Source organism: Elephantulus edwardii, unplaced genomic scaffold (genome assembly GCF_000299155.1).
Source record: "Elephantulus edwardii isolate Elephantulus edwardi_28Jun2011 unplaced genomic scaffold, EleEdw1.0 scaffold00100, whole genome shotgun sequence".
Classification (NCBI taxonomy): Eukaryota; Metazoa; Chordata; class Mammalia; order Macroscelidea; family Macroscelididae; genus Elephantulus; species Elephantulus edwardii.
In genome coordinates this window covers 11,543,686-11,552,562 of record NW_006399850.1, presented here as the reverse complement: position 1 = coordinate 11,552,562, position 8,877 = coordinate 11,543,686, and the positions used below count along the sequence as shown (strand labels likewise).

The window sequence follows — 8,877 nt, the reverse complement described above, 5'->3', positions numbered from 1 at the left end:
AGTAGGACATCAAGCAATAAACATTGGCGAGGCTTTGGAGAGGTGGAAACATTTGTACGTTGTTGGTGTGTGATAATAAAATTGTGCAACCACTCTGACATATAGTTTGACATTTCCTCAGATAGTTGAGCACAGAAACTATACAGTCGTGTAATATAGTTGGACCCGGCCTACAGCTGACCCTCCAATGGGTTTTCAGAGACAGTTAATCACATGGGAGGAGATTGCCCATCAATCTCCTGCAGAAACTCCTTATGATCCAGCTATTCTCTGATTTAGTATAGACTAGTTGACAGTGACTCATATGAGTAAAAATTATATACTGATCAAGATCAATGGATTATAATTACAATATATATATACATGAATCTTAGAAACGTAATATTCTTTAGGAAATTCAACTTCCTAAATTATGCTGTGTGATGCCCTTTACATAGAATATATAAACTTGAATAACTAAACATTACTCTTTTTTAAATTCAAGTTCAAATCAACTAATATGCATATTTATTCCACCTTAAAAGAAAGAAACACTCCTCCCTTTAAGCTTACTTTAATAAAGATACCTAGCTGAAAGCCTTTTATTACACACAGTGCTTTCTCTCACTACAACTTCTTTTATTCTCTTTGTGTATATAATCAGGGAGAAAAGCCCCACCTATTCACATTATTCAAGAAATCTGCATTTTAAAAAGTGAAAAATCAATTATTTGTTTTAACAAACAGAAGAGAAACCAAGCATAAGAATTTAAAAAATTCAACAAGTTTAACCAAAATAGGGAATGATTGTTTTTCACAGCAAAGCAGAGAAACCTGCAAGATAAAAGAGCAATAGGGTTGCAGTAAGTCTAATGGTACTAACTCACAGGCAGTTAGTTTAATATCAAGCTGATTTTTATGGATATGCCTTGCATCTCTTTGAAAGCTATGCACACTTTAGTACTTTTGTTGGTTCTCCAAAGGATAGTGTGCACCGTGCCTGCCAGAGATTTAGCAATGCCTACTTTTCTTCCAAATTTTTTTCTTATGGGGTTGACTAACAAAGCATAATGGTCTTCAAGTGGCTGCCATACCTGGTCAGAGCAGCTTAGTCCAATTCATCAAGTGTCCCTCTGCAAATCAGGATGAAGGAAAAATCGCTAGTTTTCCCTTGTTCTGGAAATAGCTATGGTTTCCCTGGGAGTCACGATTAGTGTTGTCTTCTTAGAGTTACACAAAACTCCTTTCTGACACTTAAGAATCTCCCTGGGAAGCAGTCAATAATGTTCTCTAGAAATAATGATCATGTTACTACAACTTATAGTAAAAGGTTAAAAGTTCTTATATGTTCCTGTTAGATTCTTAGACAGAGTACCATCTCTCTTTACCACTGGTTTCTATATTTCACCAGTAGATATTCATCAATTTTGCTGTTTTAAACAGGTCTTGAAAATTGCAAACTCACAAAGAGTCCTAGCTAAGTAAGTTCTCCATGAAGCTTGGTCTATAAGAATAATTATTAGATTAACAGTGACAATGTGGACTTTCTGAAAATATTCTCAAAGCACCTTTTGGTCTTTACAGAAAACAAATGGGCATGAATCTTTTAGGATTATTTATATTATTGTTTTGGGAGTTGTGTGCCTATGAATAAACATCAACCCTGAGACTTCATAGGATAGAATAAAACTGTCTCTTCTGGGGATTTTTGGTGGTAATACCTACTGGAGCAGGTTACTACATCTTTCTCCTTAGGTGCCATTAAATGGGTTTGAACAGTTAACTTTGAGTTTAGCAGATGAGACCTTTGCAATTGTGCCATCAGTCTCCTTCAAAGAGTCATAGAAAGCAAAAGTAAACGACTAAAAGCACACAGTGTTTGCAGGTTCATTTAGTCATCCATTTTATCAGCATATTATAAAGTGGAATCAGATTCTTTGCTGCCCGCACTAGCTGATATTATTAGCAATTGCTTAAATAGCATCTTGTTGGGCCCAGAACTAAGCAGGAGCTTTGCATCAAATTTTGTTTCACTGCATTCGATAGCTGCATTCTTGCTTTTTATAGTCTCATATATAATTTTGAGCATGCTCATTTTATGTAAATTTCATATAGAAGTAATTTAAGAATAGCAGTACTTATGATGATAAAGTAGATTAAATAGAACACCTTAAAACATGGGCCAGCTGATGCAGTAAAATAATCTAGTACAACCATTTTGGAAATGGCATTTGAGTTTTTTAAACGGCAGTTACATTAAATAACAAATTTATTCATCTCTAATGAATATTTGATTGGTTTTCAGAGGTAATTGCCCTCTATCAGGGTCATAGCATTAACATGAAAATTAGTCATTATCTTCTCAATAAGAATTGGAATGAAATCTCTGTTAAAGTTTTGAAGGAGCTTTTCAATGAAATAGTTTTGCATTCTGTTAGTATCACATAACTATTTTAGAATGTTTCTTAAAAAAACCTGTTTTCTATATTGAGTCTGAAATCACATTTTTATATTAATAGAAAATAACCTCAGTGGTTTAAGAACAATAAACCTTTACTTATTTTTTCCTGCAATGGTATTAATATAGGATAAATAGAATAAAAATTTTTAAAAAACCCTGATAAGGACAATATCCTTTTTGTAATTATTTCAGATATTATTAAAAGTAGACTCTTGTCTCCTATTGTTTTCAAATAATTAATTAGCTCATGTCTCCTTTTGGTTTTGATATTCATTTTTTTGAAAAAAATAATTAAAATTCTAAGAATTTTTTAAATTTAATTAATTTTATTTGTTATAGAACATCCATGATGTGTTGGCCACAGACGGAGCCCGAGTCCTCTGCATGGAGACTCTGGTGTGAGTCTTTATAAGATGATCTGTGAATTCCTGGTAGGATACTTGGTGAACAGTTTCTTTCCAGAGATCTGGGGTCAAGTAGCTGTTGGTCTTTGAGATGGCATCAAGGGTGGCCTCGGCGAAGTTTCCCAGGGTAGCTGTGCAGCCGCTGGCTGAGGTGTAGCAGTCATCAATTCCAACCTTCAGCAGCAGCTTCTTGGGCACAGGGGCTGAGACAATTCCAGTGCCTCGGGGTGCAGGGATCAGGCGCACAAAGACAGAGCCACAGCTCCCAGTCACCTTGAAGGGAACTGTGTGAGGTTTGTCCATCTTGTCCCCCCAGTAGCCATGCCTCACAGGGACACTGGAGAGCTTGGCTAGGATAATGCCCCGCCGTTGGCAGTAGTCACCTCCTTGGAGGACTTGATGCCCAAGCCAACATGGCCATATAGTCTCCAATGGTGACAAAGGCCTTGACCTTGGCCCACTGGCCAGCACATGTCTTCTTCTGCACTGGCATGATTTCAAGACCTCATCCTTGAAGGACATACCCAGGAAGAAGTCAATGATCTCAGACTTCTTGATGGGAAATGAGAAAAGATAAATCTCCTACAAGGATTTGATCTTCGTATCTTTCACCTGGTTGCCCAGTTTGGTGATAGGGAGCCACTCTTTGTCCTCGGCTTTGCCTTCTCAATCTCCATGGCCCCTCCCCTGGCCCTGTCCATAGCCATGGCTGGACCCCACAGATCACTGCCAAAGCGTCTGGGGAAACTGCTGTTGACTCCCATCCCAGGGGCCCCAGGGGCCCCAGGGCCTCTGGGCCCTTCCACTGCATTGACGTCATCACCATTTGGTGTTTTCTTGGAGAAGAAGTGAAAAAATATTTTTAAATAAATAAACTGGCAAGCATATATTGTTGTTATTATGTACTGTTGAGTCTCCTGTGACTTATAGTAACCAAAGTACAACAGCATGAAGCCTGCTCTGTCCTGAGCTAGTCTCACTGACTCTAACACACCTAGCCCCATTGCCCCAGTTACTGTATCAACCCATCTGATCTGGGGTTGTCTTCTACTGTGCTGTCACTCTGACCTTCCAAGCATGAGGTCCTTTACCAATGATTGGTCCCACCTAGCCCTATGTCCAAAGCATGTGAGATGGAGCTTCAAAGTCTTTGCCTCCAAGGAGAAACTTGGGCTCATTCTCTCCAAGAAAGGCCTATTTGTTTTATTTGTGACCCATGTTGTATTCAGTACTCCTCTCCATAACTGCAACTCAAAAGCATCTTTTCTTCTTTTATCATCTTTAGTCCTTGTCCAGTTTTCTGATGTATAACAAGTAATTGCAGACTATGACTTGGGTCAGGGGCACCTTAGTCTCTAGACTTACCTCATTGCTTCTCAGTACTCTGGAATGATCCTTGACAACATATTTTCCCAGTGTAGTTCATCTTTTGATTTCCTGACTCTGTTGCCAAAAGCCTTTATTGTGGAACTAAACAAGCTGAAATTGTTAACAACCTCAGTCTCTTCTCCATCTATCATGGTTCTGCCAATTGGCACAGTGGTGAGAATCTTTATCTTCTTGATGTTGAGCTTCAATCCATATTGAAGACTATAGTCCAAAGCGAATTGGGTGATGCAGAAGAATTTCAGGAAACAACATATGATCAAGAGGCAATGATGATGAAAGAGGAACCTCAAGTTGCTCTGTAGGACTTGGAAAAATATAAGGCCCAAAGAATTGATGGAATATCAATTAACATAGTTCAACAAACTGATGCTGCCCTGGATATGCTCACCTGGTTGTGCCAAGAAATCTGGAAGATAACTATGTGACCAACTGACTGGAAGAGATCCATATTTATTCCCATTCCCAAAAAGGTGACCCAATAGAATGTGGAAATTATCAAACAATATCATTAATATCATACACAAGCAAAATCCTACTGAAGATTATCTAAAAATGGAATAGAACATTGACAGAGAACAATATAAATATATAAATATAAGCTGGGTTTAGAAGAGTTTATGGCACTAGAGACATTATCATCAATACCAGATGGATCTTGGAAAACAGCAATGGGTACCAGGGGAGTGTCTATTTGTGTTTCATTGACTATGCAAAGGTATTTTAAAGTGTTGCTCACAACAAATTGTAGCTAACCTTGAGGAGAATGGGAATCCCAGACATTCGATTAGCTTATGCAAAATCTATACTTAGACCAGGAAGCAGTCTTCAGAACAGAGCAAGGAAATACTGTTTGGTTCAAAATTAGGAAAGGAGTTCATCAGGGATGCATCCTATCTCTATACCTTTTCAATTTATGTGCAGAATAGATCATTCGGGAGGCTGGGCTTAAAGAGGAGGAATGTGGCATCAGAATTGGAAGAAGACTCATAAGCAATATATATTATGCAGCTGACAATTTTATATATATTATATATATAGTATGTGTGTGTATATATATATATATATATATATGTGTGTGTGTGTGTGTGTGTGTATGTATATATATATTTATGTATATATCCATGTTGTGTGTACTGACAGGTTGGAATAAGTTGCATAGAAGATTGGCCATCCTTCTCCCACAGAGCATTAGGTGGATTTAAACCATGTGCTTTGGAATTATAACACAGCTTCTTGCCACCAGTACTCCTTATCTCTCTCTGTGTGTATATCCTTCTCCCAGGATGGCCAATCTTCTATGCAACTTACTTCCACTGAAAAACCCTCCAAGAGAGTCAGCTAAAGGTTGATTCCAACCTGTCAGTACACACAACATGGATATATATATATACACACACATACATATATATACACACATACATATATATACACACATACATTATATATACACACATACTATATATATATATATATATATATAAAATTGTCAGCTGCATAGAAGATTGGCCATCCTTCTCCCACAGAGCATTAGGTGGATTTAAACCACGTGCTTTGGAATTACAACACAGCTTCTTGCCACCAGTAGGCCACCAATACTCCTTATCTCTCTCTGTGTGTATATATGCCACATATCTCACATTTATTTATATATTATATAATATATAATATATTCCAGAAACATCTTAGTCCCTAGGCTGACACTGTTGCTTTCTTAGTACTCTGGAAAGGTCCCTGGCATATTTGCCCAATGCAATTCATCTTTTGATTTCCTGATTGCTGTTGCCAAGAAATTAATAGGGTTAAGTGCAGATCAATCACTTCTTATTTCATCTCTCTGTGAATTTGGTTTCCTGCTTTGACATGATCATCCAATTAATTATTTAGAACAAGAAAATCATTTTACTTAGATACATACACAACACCTAGGGACATAGCAGTCAGGAAATGAAATGACACATTTTATTCATCTAGTTATCTGATATTGGAAGCAGGAGTGGCATCCACTTCAGAAATAGCTTGCCTCTGGAAATCCTATGGACCTGGAGAAAGGATGAAAGTTATACAAGCTTTGAGGTCTTTTGTTTATAGGTTTGATATGAGTCGCGTGCGACTCGACGTCACTTAACACAGGCAACACAATTATCTGACAAGGTTCCCTTTAAAGTGATTGAGAGCAAAGATGTTAGTATAAATATGACTATATGCCTCAATCAAGACAAGTACTTTTTTATGAGGTTTTTTATGTGTGTAGAAGTTGAGCAGTAAATAAGGAATCCCAAAGTACTTATATCTTTCAATTGTCATGTAAGTGAAGAAGATAGAATATATATATTGGTATACAGTTGTTGTTATTGTTGTATATCATCAAATCAACAATGATGTATAGCAGTCATACAAATCCTGCCCTATCCTGTGGCATCGTTGTGAGCTCCAACACACTTGAGACTATTGTTACAGACACAGTGTAGATCCATATTAATAAGACCCTTCCTTTCTTACACTGACCCTCCAACTTTCAAAGCATGATATCCTTTTCCAACAACTTACCCCTTCTCGCAGTATACTCAAAGAATGTAAGACAGAGTCTTGGTATCCTTGCCTCAAAGGAAACCATTGTTTCACTTTCTTTAGGACAGATCTGTTTATTCTCCAGGCAGTCCATTAGATAGTCAGTACCCTTCTCCAGCAGCACAATTCAAAGGTTTAATTCTTCTTCTGTCATACTTAGTCATTATCCAACATTTAGGTGAATAGCAAACAATTGAAAGACCAAGGTTTGGATCAGGTACATTTTAGTCTTTAACATTACATCATTTGTTCTTTAGCATATTTTCTAGTGCAACTGTCTAAACAGGACATGGGGCAGAGAGCCACAGGTATCTCCATTAATGGGTTAGAGGGAGTAAGAATAGCACAGCCTTTCACTGCCCCAGAGTAGAAAACAGATGAAGAGCTCGTAGCCCATACCCATGGTACTCTAGAGCTACACCAACAGCAAGAGGTTCATTTATTCATTGCTGACTCACTGACTCACAGACTCACACTAACAGTACCTACAATGGGGTTTATTAAGGAAGAAAGTTGGAGAGTGGGGGAGGCAAAGATTATCACTCAGTACAAGCCCAGGTTTTAGCCCAAGTTCCAAGTCACAATTCCTTAATTAGTGCAGACTCTGGTTTCAGTTCAGCAGTCAAATCCCAATCACCTGGTAAGGTTTGCTTCAGAGCAATTTTAAGTCAGCTTCTCCTTCAACATCCGGCAAGAACACCAAAAACCTTTAAACATGGCTAGGACAAATGCAAGAATCCTAGGTCACACCTTGCCACAGTTTCTGTACCACCATCACAAGTGTCTCAGCAACAGGGTCTGCTCCAATCTCTCTCAAATTTTGCCATCACACATCTTGCTTGGCTCAACGTGTGTAAACATACTCCTTCTCTTATCCTAGTCCCACACCAAGATGATTTGCGAGATCACGTGTCTGCAGTTGAGGGAATTGGGGACCAGATGGGGTTAACTATAATGGATGAAAAAGCCGACTTTTAGGCAAACACCACTGCAATTCATTTTTTAATTTCTTGACTGCTGGTACCAAGGACATTGACTGTGACTCCAACCGAGATGGAATTGTTGAGAACTTTTTCTCCAACTATCATGATGCTTCCTTTTGTCCCAGTGGTGAGAATTTTTGCTTTCTTGATGTAAAGATACAATCTGTAGTCTTTGATCTTCTTCAACATGTACTTCAAGTTCCCACTTTCATTGAGCAAGGTTGTGCAATCTGCAGAATGCAGGTTGTTGATGCATCTTCCTCAGATCCTCATGCCACATTCTTCTTCATAAAGTCCAGCTTCTCGTGATTTTTGTTCGGCGTACAGATTGAAGAGGTATGGAAAAAGCATACAGCCCTGACACAATTTTTTTTTAGACCTTGGAGTGTTTCCTTCCTCTGTTTGGACAATGACTTATTTGTTTAGATATAGGTCTCACATGAGCATAATTAAATGTTTTGAAATACTCTTTTTATCAATGTTAGTAATAATTTGTTGTGATCCTCTGGTACAATGAGTTAATGTAGCCCTTTCATCCAAAATCTCTCATTTTCTGATTAACTATTTATTGTATTAAAGACATAAGATTAGGGGGAAATAAAAACCCCATTCTACTGAATCCATCACTTAAATAGGTGTTTTTTTAATTTAGGAGATAATATTAGGGTGGTATTAAGTTGGGAACAGAGAAGAAGGTTCAGTAGCTGGAAAATATGGGCTCGGTGAGAGAAATGAGGCTGGAGATAGAATGACAGAGTTCTGCACATTCAATGATTTATTCATTGCAAATACCTTTTATAAGAAACATAAACGCAGGCTATACACATGGATCTCACCTGATGGTATGCATAAGAATCAAAAGATTATATTTGTGGAAAGACTCGGTGGAGAAGCTCAATATCAGCAGTGAAAACCAGGCCGGGTGCTCATTGTGGCACAGACCACCAACTACTCATATGCAAGTTCAAACTGAAGTTGAGGAAAATTAAATCAAGTCCATGGGAACCAAAATTTGACCTACAATCTATCCCACTCGAATTCCAAAACAATCTCAGGAACAGGTTTGAGGCCTTGAGCACCAGTGAGCATAGAC

General features: G+C 38.0%; 1 pseudogene; it reads right to left on the bottom strand.

The window, feature by feature from the left end:
• Window positions 1-2,766: 2,766 nt before the first annotated feature.
• LOC102871638 overlaps window positions 2,767-8,877 on the bottom strand; it is a 10,242-nt pseudogene continuing 4,131 nt past the window's right edge.